Source organism: Vombatus ursinus, unplaced genomic scaffold (assembly GCF_900497805.2).
Source record: "Vombatus ursinus unplaced genomic scaffold, bare-nosed wombat genome assembly UNPS02014175.1, whole genome shotgun sequence".
NCBI lineage: Eukaryota > Metazoa > Chordata > Mammalia > Diprotodontia > Vombatidae > Vombatus > Vombatus ursinus.
The window spans coordinates 875,571-889,823 of NW_020953953.1; positions in this window are offsets into that span (position 1 = coordinate 875,571).

The following is a 14,253-nucleotide window of genomic DNA, read 5'->3' on the forward strand; positions in this document are numbered from 1 at the left end:
ATGTGCATGTGTATATATACACACACGTAGGTCTATAACACATACAAATATCTGTATCTGTACACATATGTGTGTGTGTGGCTTCCCCCCTTCCCCCCAGAAAGCCAGTTGTTAAACCAGCATTCCATTGAATGGCACCCTGGCCACTACAGGATTGAATGTAAAATCCTCTGCTTGGCTGTCAAAGCCATTCGTGACTGGCTCCCTCCTACCTTTCCATCTTCTTACCGCCTGGTCCCCTCTCACATACTGACTGATCCACTGGCCTCTTCCAACAAGACCCTCCGTCCCCCCGCTGTCCGTTTTCTCCTCATCACCTCCAGGCTTCCCAAGCTTCCTTCAGATCTCCTAAAATTCTACTTTCCGTAAGGTCCTGATCCACCATAATGCTGTAGTTAATCTCCGATTTAGCTTGTCTATGTCTTGTGTATGTAAGGTTGTTTGCACGTGGCGTGCTTCTTGAGGGTCCGGATTTTTTTGCTTTGTGTGTGTATATGTGTGTGTGTGTGTGTGTCCCCAGGCTTAGCACAGTTCCTGACAAATAATAATGAAAGTACAACAGCTACTGTTTATATAGGCGTACCAGGCACTTTACACGGATTATCTCATTTGATCGTCACAACCACCCTGGGAAGCAGTTACTGATATCATCCCCACTTTTTGCCGCCGTTCAGTTACTCAGTTGTGTCCAACTCTACATGGCCTCCTGGACTTGTCCATGGGTTTTCTTGGTAAAGATACTGAGGTGATATGCCATTTCCTTCTCCAGTGTGTCCCAATTTTACAGATAAGGAACTGAGGCAAATAGTGGTTAAGTGACTTGCGCGGGATCCCATAGCTAGCTAATAAGTGTCTGAGACTGGATTTGAACTCAGCTCTTCTGACTCCAGGCCCAGCATTCTATCCACCGTATCACCTATCTGCCCTCTTCCCCATTTTACAGGTAGGAAACCAAGACAGACAGAGATTAGGCGCTTTTTCAGAGGGTGGCACAGCTATTAAGTGTCTGAGGCCTAATTTGAATTCAGGAATTTCTGACTCCCAGTCCAATGCTCCACCCACTCTACTACCTGCTTGCCTTTAAAAGCCAAAGCAGTAGGTGCTTAATAATTGCTGCTTGACTTGACCCACTGTGCACCACTCCCCACGGTCAGTGCGGTCAAAACAAAGAAACTCAGACGTGGTTGAAGGCAAAGAAAAGTAAAACATTCCGTGCGCTCAAGGCATTTACATTCTGCCAGACGCGACCACAGCACATGATCTTGCTTTAAAGTAATTTTTCCCGCCCTTCCCCGTCTGCAGGGAAGAAAGGAGGGAGACAGTGCTAATAATCATGGGTTTTAGGCTTCACACGTTCCAGTTTGACTTTTGTACTTAAGATGTGAGCTCCTTGTCCCATAACCAGTCAGTAAACACATAACGGGAGAAACTGAATCCTATCAGTCTTGACATTCACTTATAAAAATAAAGTAGAAGAAAGATGTTCCAGAATAATGGAAGGATCACACATTGATTCTCCTTGGAGGCTCAAATGATACTTGGGGTGCATGGAATGGAAGAAGCATTTATTAAATGCCTACTGTGTGCCAGGCACTTTACAGATAATGGCTCATTTGGTCATGCCCGCCTTGGGAGATAGAAGGTGTTCTGATCCCCATTTTAAAGTTGAGGAAATGGAGGCAGACAGATTAAGTGACTTGCCAAGGGTTCCTCAGGTAGTTGCAAACAACTATGTATGAGACATAAACGGGGTAAACTGGAGATAATTTAGAGGGAAGGCCCCAGCATTAAGGGGGCTTACGAAAGGCTTCTTGCAGAAGGTGGGGTTTTGGTTGGGACTACAAGGAGTCCTGGAGGAGCTGGAGAGAGAGAATTCCAGGTGTGGGGGACAGCCAGTGGAAACAGCCAGACTTGGAAGACGGGTGGTGGTGGCAGTCCTTTCTCAGAGGACCAAAGTGACGTCACTGGACTAGAGTCAAGTTACAGTGCATCCGACTGGCCGGTCAGACCAGTACGAGCTCGGAACGCTCTAGCACAGGTCGGACACAAGGAGTCCATGGGAACCTTTGGGGGGATTCTCTCTATCTCTGCATCTCACATTTCTTTGAGCTGCTTCAATTCTGCTCTGCTCATAGAGCACAGCACCTTCTCTGATGTGGGCACACCGTGCTGGGCGGTCCTGTGCCTGCGACTCCCACGTCACAGTCAATTCCAGAGTTCTTCAGAGAGATTTTGAGAGGGTCCTTGCATCGCTTCTGACCACCAGGTGAGCGCTTGCCCTGCGTGAGCTCTCCGTAACATCATCTTTGGCGATTGGACGTTTTGCCTTGAACCATCATGGCCAGCCCGTCAGAGCTGCGCTCTCTGAGGCAGTCTGGATGCTCGGAGTGTCTTGTCTGAGGAGCAGCCGGCAGCCACGGCTGCCCGAGCACAGAGTATGGGGGGTCTTGTTGGGGGGAGGGTTAAGGGAGGAGGAGGAGTGAGATGGAAGAGGGCTGGAAGGCACCAGGTGATGAAGGGCCTGAAAAGCGAAGGTTTAGCGGTGGTCCTTCCCTGCCACACCTCCACGCCGGCCTGGGCAGACAGACCCGTGAAACCAAACCCTGCTCCCACAAATCTGCACTGGGGAAGGCCACCCACGCTTGTGATTGACGGGCTAGAGGGGAGGATGACAAGGAGCTTTGGGTGTGGTTTTTGAAACAGGAATCAGATCGCTGGTTGAAATTGCCGTGTCAGTGGTTAGAGGAGGCTCCCATTCACACAGACTTCAGCCAAGACAGGAGAACACCAGGCCCAATACTGACCACGAAACGCAAAGAGATGCTCCGGGGAGTGCCTTCGTCCAGCCGTGCACACGTGAAAGACTGCCCGAAGAGTGCAGAGCTGAGGAAAGGGGGCCCTGCTGAAAGCCGGCAGGAGCCCGGGGCACGAGCCCGGGGCACGGACGGGGAGCTTTCATCCCCTCCCAGCTGGACTGTGGCAATAGCTGCTGGTCTCCCTGCCCTAGGTCGCCCCCACTGTCAAAGCTCAGGTCTGACCCTGTCTCACCCTTACTCAAACTCCAGTGACTCCCTATCACCTCCAGGATCAAATATCAAATCCTCTTGATTCAAAGCCCTCTATAACCTGGTCCCTTCTTGCCTTTCCAGTCTTCCTAGGCCTTACTCCCCTCTGTTAACTTCAATCTAGAGTGACACGGGCCCCCTGGCTATTCCTTAAACAAAACCCTCTATCCCTGAGAAGGAATTAATTACTTGGGGGAGAGTGGGGAGATCACCTGGTCTCTTACCACCCTCCTTGACCAGAAGACAACCTTCTATAGCTTGGAGGTTTGGAGTAGTTTGACCCTGAAATAGAAATTAGGCACCAGACACAGAAATGTCAGCTGTCTCCGTAGTCTAGGACTCTGAGAACCCAAAGTTAAAAACAAAACCCTCAAACTACCAGCAGAGAAGGTCAATATTCCCTAACCAGAGCTCACTCAGCACCCCCTCCCCACACTAGCCAACCCACAGACTTGCAGCAGAGCTGCACTCCACAGTGGGACCCTCCCCTCCTCCTCCAAGTGCGGCAGAGATCCTAACTTCAAAGGGGTAGACATTTGTTCAGGTTATAATAGCCAAGTGGCAGTGTTCTGGACCACAACAGAGGGAATGGAGCAGGACCTGTGTCTAGGCTTGCAGTAGAACTCAACTCTCCACCTCCTCCCAGTGCCTCAGAGATCCACACTCCCAGTGGCAAAAATCTGCTTAGCCTTGGATAGCCATCGATATGGCAGTGTTCTGAACTGCTGAGACATAGAATTGAGAAAGAGAGGGAAAGACCCATGGGGCTACATGGAACTCCACTAAACCTGAGAAAAGGAGCCCATCATCCAGCTGGGGCCAGTTCGATCTCCCCACAAATGACTTGGGGCAGGGACCTAGGAACAACGCTCTCATCCTCCCAGAATGGGAGCAGGCTGAGAGACTTTGAGATCCAGCCCCCATTAGAAGAGAGAGAGTCATAAAGTGAGCAATAGGGGAACAAGGTGGGTGGGAGACTGAAATTACCAAAGAGCTCAGGAGGAAGAAAACTCAAAGACCACCATGAGCACAGGCAGATAGACCAATGTGGAGATATTAATAGCAGAAGGAAAAATGGCCTCCAGACCAAGTGAAAGAATTCAGGCATCTTTGAATAAGTATTTCAAGACAAAGGAAAAGGAATCAATACCTGATGAGGAAGGGGATCCTGTGGATTCAGAAGAGAGGACTGACCATCTCACACTGTTCCTAAATGGTTTAAAAGAGAAATGACCATTGTGACAGCAGAACGTATGGCCTGCACAGCAGAAATAATTGGCAGAATAGGAAAATGTGAATCCATAATGGCAAGTCTCACCAAAGAAACAAAAGAGAAATTAACTGATTGGGAATGCAAATATATGGAAGTGAAGGACAATCTGGAAGAAGAGGGGCAAAAAAACAACAATAACGTGAAAAGAAAGATACTTTTCATGTAAGCAAAAACATAATGACCTCAAAGACCAGATGCAAAGAGACAATTTAAGGATTATAGGTTTCCCAGAAGAAAACCACAAGTCAAAAAATACAAAAAACAAAAACCCACCACACGGCAACACCATAATGCGAGAAATAACACAGGAAAACTGCCCTGAACTTCTGAGCACAGAAAACAAAGTGCCAATGAATAGAATCCATAGATCACCTCAAGAAAGAACCTAAGGAGGGCAGCCAGGTGGCACAGTGGATAGAACACTGGCCCTGGAGTCAGGAGGACCTGAGTTCAAATCCAGTCTCAGATCAGACACTTGACACTTACTAGCTGTGTGACCCTGGGTAAGTCACAACTCCAATTGCCAAAGAAAGAAAGAAAGGTCTCGGGGCAGCTAGGTAGCACAGTAGATAGAGCTCTGGCTTTGGAGTTAGGAGGACCTGTGTTCAAATCTGGCATCAGACACTTAACACTCGCTAGCTGTGTGACCCTGGACAAGTTACTTAACCCTGATTGCCTCATCAAAAAAAAAAAAAAAGGTTTGGGGAAGGGTCTATAGCAGCAAGCATTTATTAAACTATTACTGGATACAATGTCAGGCCTGAAGTCAGGAAGACTCATCTTCCTGAGTTCAAGTCTGGTCTCTGACACTTGACACTTCCTAGGTGTGTGACCCTGGACAAGTTACTTAACCCTGTTTGCCTCAGTTTCCTCATCTGTAAAGAGAACTGGTGAAGGAAATAGCAAACCACTCCAGCATCTTTGCCAAGAAAACCCCAAATGGGGTTTTTTGTTCTGTGCTGGGGAGAGAGAGGGGCAGACAGAGAGCAAACAAGTCCACGGGTGTTCAGTGTTAAGCCAATACTCCTCTAGAAAACCACCTTTCCCAGCCTATCACTGGTACCCTTGGAGACAGCGGCTTCTGTTGAGTGGTGGGGTGAGAAATCAGATATCCAGGGGCCAAGAAATGAATGGTCAGTGAGAAGGCAGGAGCAGAGTGTGAAAAATAAAGACGGGATATAGGAGGGGGGTTGGAGAAGTGGACGGAGCCCTTGACTTGGAGTTAGGAAGTTAGGACGACCTGAGCTTGAATCCTGCCTCAGACCTTGAAGGGACCCCAGATTCAGAGCTGGAAATATCTCACCCCTCCGAGTATTCCAGGATCCATTAGCTCTGTGGGGGGTCGGCCTGGTGTGGACCGCTCAGGTGCTGTAAGTTGTCTGCATGTCCGTATGGATTTATCTAAATGCGTCTTGCAGAGAGACATCTCACCCACCCCTGTCTAAGAGAGACCTTGTTTCCTGCCTGTAGGGGAGCAGAGAGCTATACCCCAGCCCAAATGGCACTCGTGTTGTTCCCCGGCCTCAAGATTCTATTCCCTATCTATGAACCTTTGAACGGGCTCTCTGCCCCTCCCCTCCCCCATGCCTGGAAGATGTTCCTGCAAACCTCCATCCCGAATCCCCCTCAAGCCTCAGTTCATGTGCCACTTCCTACAGGAAGCCTTCCCAGATGTCTTTGTTGTTCGTGTTCTGTCTGCTCAAAACTGCATTCATGTTCTTGTCTGTTTGCACATTGAATCCACTCAGTATGATAAAAGCTCCTCGGTGTCAGAGACTCTTTTATCCTTGTATCACCACCATCTGGCACAGTGCCCTCTACAGGGTAGATGAACCACATGAAAAAATGCTCCAAATCACTAAAAATTAGGGAACTACAGATTAAAGCAACTTTAAGGTCCTGCCTCACACTCATCAGATTGGCAAAGACAACAAAAGAAGGAGATGACCAATAGTGGAGGGGCCATGGGGAAATGAACACGTGAGGCACGTTGGTGGGGCTGTGATTGGTCCAGCCGGTCTGGGATGCAATTTGGAGCGGTGCCCAAAACATTAGCAAACTAACCCATCTCAATGAAGAAAGGAAAGGATCATATGTACAAAAATATTGATAGAGGCTGGTTTTGCAGTGGCAAAGAACTAGAAACTGAGGGGGTGCCCATAAGTTAGGAAATGACTGAACCACGTGGGCTGTATGAATATAATAAAATAGTATTGTGCCATAAAAAATGATGAAAGATATGGTTTCAGTGAAGTCTGGGAAGTCTTTTATGAACCGATACCGAGTGAAATAAATGGAACCAGAAGTCAACAATTTATACAATAACAACATTGTAAAGAAAAACAATTTTGAAAGACTTTGAACTACGATGAAAGTAGTGACCAACACACACCTCCAGAGGACCAAGGATGAAGCATGCTGCGCCCTCTGGACCCAGTGTAGAGGAACTCAAGGCGAAGAATGAGACACACATTTGGGGGCAAATCGTAGTGGGAGTTTGCTTTGACTATTTACATTTATTATGAGTTTTGAGGTAGTGGGTTTTTGTTATTTTGAACTTCAGGGAGGAAAAGAGAGGAGAGCCTAGACATAGAGTTAACCAAAGAAAGAAAGAGAAAAGAAGGAAATGAGGGTTATTGAAAAGAATAGAGTAAGGCTGTTAAAATATGTTGAATATAGTAAATACTTAAAAGGAAAAGGAAGCTGCATGTAATAGAGATTCAGTTTCATGTATAATCCTCTCTCTTTTTTTGGTTCTACTTACTATGTGGAAACACTGGTTCTATTTCATGTTTGTTGATTTCTGAACACATCCCCCCAAAAAGCACTTTTTGCTTTGGGTTGAATTGGCTTAGAAGAACCAAAGTACTGTGAAAACCAAACGCATTGAGGACCAAGATGAAATTAGGCAGCATCACATTGAGTGTGGAGTCAGCATGGTCATGGTCCTTCGTCTAATGTCTTTCAGGAACAGAAGGAGCAGAGAAGACCGACGGTACAGGAAGCCACAGTTGGGGTCCGGTGAGGTATAGAGGGTGCCAAGGACCAGTGGACGAGGAATTCAGGGATTGAGCAGAATGCAGACATGGCTGATGATACATGGCTTTGTTACTGGAGAAAAGTGAGGCAGAATAGAGAGGAAGGGGTTGGGGAAGGCTACAGTGAGGGGGAAGAATCCACAGAAAAGGAGTAAAGCAGAGACAGACGGGAGGAGAAAAGGCTCTGATCAGCCATGAGCAGTGAGGCAACAGCCATCATGGTGGGTGGTGAGACCTCAAGAATAACCGACCCTGGGGCAGCTCGGGGGAGTGAAGATACATTTCCCCAGAAATCAAAGCCAATCTCACTAGCCCAGAGTGTTTGGCCTCTCTGAAACCAGGACATTTGCCCTTCTCCAACCTTGTGGCATCTCTCTGGTTTTCAGTGACTTCAATTATCACTGCCAGTGGCTCAGTAATCACATCTGTAAGTTGATCTGAGCCAAGTGACTTGAATTCCTTCCATTTTTGTTCATTCTGACAACAAATGTCAAATAAAATAAATATTTCCATCCACGTTATAAAACAGGACCTTAGTGAAACTGTGAATCTCTACATAAAGCTTAGTTTTCTTTTAAATATATGACAAATTCAGCTGTGGATGACTCAGCTCTTCTCAGCAACACAGCCTCTGCAGGACTTAAGATGAAAGATGCCATCTGCCCCCAGGGAAAGGACTGATGGCGTCTGAATGCAGATTTTTTTTTTTACTTTATTTTTCTTGAGTTTTTTGGTTTATGTTTTCTTTCACAACATGGCTATTATGGGGATGTTTTGCATGACTGCACATGTGTAACCCATATCGAATTACTTGCCTTCTCAATGGGAGGGGGTGGAGACAGAGGAAGGGAGAGAATTTAGAACTGAAAGTTTTAAAAACAAATGTTAAAAATTGTTTTTACATGTAAATGTGGAAAAATAAAATACTAAATAATTGCTTTAAAATATCTATATATATATGACAAATTCAACATGTCAATTTCAAAGCTGTCCCGTTTTGTTTTGTTTTGTTTTTTAATTCCTTCAGGCCTTCCTTCTCATGTGGTGGGGAGGGAGACAGGAGGAAGGAACCCCATCCCCACCAATCCTCTACTATCTCTCATCCCCCCTCCACAACTGAGAAAAAAGGAAAATAAAACAAAATAAAATCCTTGTAACAAATATGCAGTCAAGCAAAAAAAAAAAAATCCCACACTGGCCATGCCAAAAAGTATATGTTTTATTTTGTGGTGTGAATCCATCCTCTCTCTGTCCAGAAGGAGGCAGTGTGATGCATCACTAGTCGTCTGAAATTGTGGCTGCTCATTACATCCATCTGAGTCCTTAAGTCTTTCAAAGATTTTTTAAAATGTTTTTATTGTATAGACTGTCCTCCTGGCTCTGTTTACTCCATTCTCCATAAGTTCGTATATATTTTCCCTAGTATTCAATAAACACAAAGACCCCAGAAATTGGGATCAGGATTCGCTATTTAATAAAAAATAATCCTTGGGAAAATTGGACAGCAGTATGGAATAAGTTAGATCTCTCGTCATACTTTATACTTACTTTATATATAAATATGTGTGTACATATATATATATACATACTTTATATATATATACATATACATCTACATCTATATATGCTTACTTTATATATGTATACATATACTTATATAAGTATGTGCGTACATATATACATATATATCTGTATATGTATGTATGTACACACACACACTGATGAGTATGTCCTTTAAATATAAAAGGATCTACATCATAAAAATTAGAGGAACATAGAAAAAATTACTGGCCAGATCTATAGATAGGAGACAGGTTGATCCCCAAAACAAGGAATAGAGACGATCATAGGAGACAAAATGGATAATTTTATTTACATAAAATTCAAAAGATTTTTTTTTACAAACAAATCAAATAAAGCTAATATTAAAAGGGAAACAATGAACTAGGTGAAAATCTTTGCAGCGAGTTTCACTGATAAAGGTCCTGTTTCCAAGATATATAAAGAACTGATCCAAATCTATAAGGAAAAGAGCCATTCCCCAACTGACAAGTTGTCTAAGGGAATGGACAGACATTTCTCAAGAGAAGAAATCCTTGAGGCTATTTATAGTTACACGAAAAGATGTTCCAAATCACTGCTAATGAGAGAATTGCAAATTAAAGCAATTTTGAGATTCCACTGTGAGTGGCAAAGATGACAATTGAATTCAATAAACATTGATTAAGTAAGTGTTAATCTGCTAGTTTTAGATACTGTGCTAAAAGGAAAGTGGAAAAAAAATGGAAAATGATAAATATTGGAGAGCCTGTGGGAAAACAGGCACATTGCTGTATTCTTACTGGACCTATAAGAGGGTACAATCATTCTAGAAAGCAATTTGGAATTGTATACAAAAAGTCATTAAATGGTACATGCTCTTTGACCCAACTATTCTACTGCTTGGCCTAAACCCAAAAGAGATTAAAGAAAGAAGAAAAGGACCCATGTGTATAAAAATATCTCTATCAGCTATTTTTGTGGTGACAAAAAATACTGGAGACTACAGAGATGTCCATCAATTGAAGAAAGGCTGGATAAGTCGTCCATGAATGTGACAGGTTATTAAAAAATATGGACTGTTAAAAAAATGAGGAAATAGATTATTTCAAAAAGACATGGAAAAATTTGCATGAACTCATACAGCGTGAAGTGAGCAGATCCAGAAGAACAATTCATATGATAACATCAGTTTAAAAATGAAAAATTTGGAAGACTTTTATAAACTGATGAATGAAATGATCAGGACTAGGAAGGCAATTTATACAATAACAACACTGTAAAAACAACTTTGAAACCTGATAGGAACAATACAAAGAATCTTAATGATTCCAGAGGACTCATGAGGAAGCACACCATCCATGCATGATGGCGTTGATGGATTTTGGGTGCAGAATGAGATATATATTTTAGCATATAGAGCCACTGAGGGGATTTGTCTTGCTTGACTATGCATATTTATTACAAGAAATTTGTTTTTCCTTTTTTTTTTTCAAGTGGGGAGGGGGAAGAAAGTATAGATTATTATTCATTAAAAAACAGAGAGGTGGGGGCAGCTAGGTGGCGCAGTGGATAGAGCACCAGCCCTGGAGTCAGGAGGACCTGAGTTCAAATCCGGCCTCAGACACTTACTAGCTGTGTGACCCTGGCCAAGTCATTTAACCCCCATTGCCTCCAAAATAAAAAAAAAAATTAAAAAATAGAGAGGTGGAGGATGCTACAGATGTGAAAGTTGTATGCACTTTCAGATGAGGTTACTGGGTTATTAATTTTACTTAACTATTTTACTTGGTTTTAAGAGAGCTCTCACAAAGTGGAAGCAACTTTCAAATGTTTGTCATATGAAAACAAAACAAACTGTCTCTTAAAAAGGAAGGGAGGAAGAAAGGAGAGAAAGAAGGAAAGGAGAGAAAGAAAAAAGGAAGGGATATCTGTACCACAGAAGAGTGGGCCAAAGAACTGAGGAATAGAAGGAACTGGGGTGGCACATGTATTGGGCTATGGAGCACTCCTCTAAGCCTGAGAGAAAGAGCCCAGAATCCAACTGGAGCTATTCTCGTTCCCCCAAAAGTCACTTGGGACAGAGACAGAGGCTGATGAACTGAATTGTCCAGCATGAGAGGAGGCTGAGACAGCTTTGAGATCCAGCCTCCAGGAAAACTGCCATCAAATGGCAGTGAGTCAGAAAGTGAGCAATAGAGGAATATAAGCAAAAAAAGAATGAAATTACCAAAGATCTCAGGAAAACGAAAACCCAATTAAAAACCTTGAGCATAATAAGCACATTAAACCAACAGAAGGGAAAATGGCCTCCAGATCAAGTAAGAGAATTCAGGCATCCACGAATAAACATTGCGTGACAAAGGAGAATGAATCAGTACTGGATGAGGCAGAGGACCCTGCGGATGCTCAAGGGAGCACGGAACCACTGAAGGATGTTCCTGAATAGTTTAAAAGAGAAATAAGAATTGGAAAGCAGAATTTCTGGCCTGCTCAGCTGAACTCTTTGGCAGAACAGAAAAACTTGAATCCATGGTGGCAAGTCTTACCAAAGAAACAAAAGTGAGAATAACTGATTGGGAATGTAAATACACAGCAGGGGAGGACAATCTGGAAGAAGAGAAGCAAAAGTCAATACCATTTAAAGAAAAAAAAACAACAGAATCAATATATTGATCTCAAAGACAGGATGCATAGGGACGATTTAAGGATTATAAGTCTTCTGGAAAAAACAGCAGTTCAAAAAACCTGAACATGATAATGCAAGAAATAATATTTTAAAAGCTGCCCAGCTCTGAATACAGAAAGCAGAGAACCAATCAAAAGAATTCACAGATCACCACAAGAGAAAAACCCTATATTGCAAACTCCAAGACACATAGTGGTTAAATCTGGGGGAGATAGGGACCTCACAATGGATATATTCTGCAGGGCTCTCAGAGATCACTCGTACTACCTCAGAAAAAGGGGAATAGGAGCCTCTGAGGGCAATTGACACCCAGAGGAGTTGGAAGGCATAGACCCAGAGAGATTTCATGGCAAGTGGAGAACAGAATGACCAGGGGAGGGTAAGGTTAACAATGAACTGTGTGATCAAAATTCCTACCATGGGGCAATATGTTCTCCATCACCTTCAGGAATGAGTACTGCTAAGAGTGAAGCACAAGAGGAAAAAGGAGCAGGATCCAAGGCAATAACTAAGAAACAAAGACGCACACTAGGTGCTTTGGGAGCCCTAGCTCCATGCGATATACCGAGACTGAAGAAGGCCGTGAATCAAAGAGAGGTCTGGGATGTTCAGAAACGGAAGATTAAATAATGACGAGAATGAGGGAAAGAAATCCTTCTAGAAAAAGGCACAGAGGGGCAGCTAGGTGGGGCAGTGGATACAGCACTGGCACTGGATTCAGGAGGACCTGAGTTCAAATCCAGTCTCAGACACATAACACTTACTAGCTATATGACCCTGGGCAAGTAACCCCAATTGCCTCACCAAAAAAAAAAAAGAAAAGAAAAAGGCACAGAGAATGACCTTTTAATAATTAATGAATAAAACAAGTTGATGTGAAGAAGAGGAGGAGGGATTTAATTAATCAAGAAGGGGAAAAGAGGGGAAGAATTAAATAAGATCAAAGGAAGAAAATGAACAATAACAATAGTGCGCGTTTATGTAGCCCTTCGAGGTTTTCAAAGCGCTTTACAAAGGTTCTGTCACTTGAGCTTCACAACAAGGCAGGTGCTGTTGTGATTCTCATTTTTAAAATGGAAAGTGAGGCCCAGAGAGGTTAAGTGACTTGCCCAGAATCTCATTAACTCCTAAGCGTGTGAGGCTGGTTTTGCAGGGAGGGCTTCTTGACTCCAGAGCCAGTGCTCTACCAATCCTGTCACCTAGCTTAATAAGTTAAACAACCCTTGGCCAATGGGAAGAAATGGGGAAGAAAGGCTAAAAGGTAAAAGAGAACCAATGGGAACATGGTGGCCCTAAAATAGGTCAAGCTAAAGTAACTGAAGAGAGAAGTACTGTATTTATAGAGGAAGAGGGGATAGAAATCCTAATTTGGAAAAAAAAAATTAGAGACAAATGGAGGAAATATATAAACCTAACTTCCATAACCTAAAACCTGAATGGATTAAACAATCCAGTACAACTAAAAAGAGTAAGAGATTGGATTTGAAAATCAAATTTCCGAATCTGTTGCTTACAAGAAATGCACTTAAAAAAAAAAACAAACAAAAAGACACACAGAATAAAAGTGAGCCGCTGGGAAAAAAAATAAGTTTACTATGCATCAGGTGAACGCAGAAATTTAAATCATGCTACCACACATCACCAAGCCAGGAGCCCGTACACCACAGAGAAGTGGGGCCATCTACGCTTAAGAAAGATATCGGTCACTGTATACATATCCCCTTTTCATGACATTCCTCTGAATGCTGAATCTTAAGAGGAAAATGGCATTCCTGCAAAGAAAGCTTAAACTAATGAGCATGAGACAGTGTTTAATACGGTAGCGGAAGTACCTTGGGACAGCTAGGCAGCACTGGGCCTTGAGTCAGGAAGACCAGAGTTCAAATCCAGCCTCAGATAACTTACTAGCTGTGTGGCCCTGGGTAAGTCACTGAATCCAGTTTGCCTCAGTTTCCTCACTTGTAAAATGAGCTGGAGAAGGAAATGGCAAACCACTCCAATATCTCTGCCAAGGAAACCCCAAACGAGGTCACAGAGTCAGAAATGTGCGAATGACAACAAAGGAGTGACCCCAGATTCTCAAGTTCTTACTCACTAATCTCACTCAATAGTAATTAGCCAGTTGAAATCAATGAGCTTTTAGAAAAGACTAATTACTAAGAAGTCCAGCAGCACATTCTCCCCTCTGAGGATAGTGGGCTCAGAACGTTCCCCATCTAACCCCGTGGGGAGGGAGGGCACATTCCCTGACCCTAAGAACCCTTCTCTCCTTTCTCAGAGTGCCCACCTAGCTCCCTTCTGGGTGCTGTGTAGCCGAGAGATGAGTTGGTTCCTGGCTCCTTCCAGTTTACCCCCCCCCCCCCCCGGGCTCATCAAGTGGGTCGTTCTGGGGGTGTGCTGGCCCCCCGTCTTACTCAGCTCCCGTCCTCACCAGGTTTGGGTTGGGCTCTGCTTGCTGGTGAAACCTTGGGGGCTTTTCTGGTCTCACCAGTTGCAAAGGCCCTCCAATCTCGGGGTCCTCGTGCCCCCCCAGCAAAGCTGGAAATCCAACCCGAGCTAAGCCGTATCAGTCAGTCCTCCACGTCCTAACTCGTCGCAGCTGTCAATCCTCCCGGCTCCAAAGCCAGTTACACAGCTGCCACCCAGCGC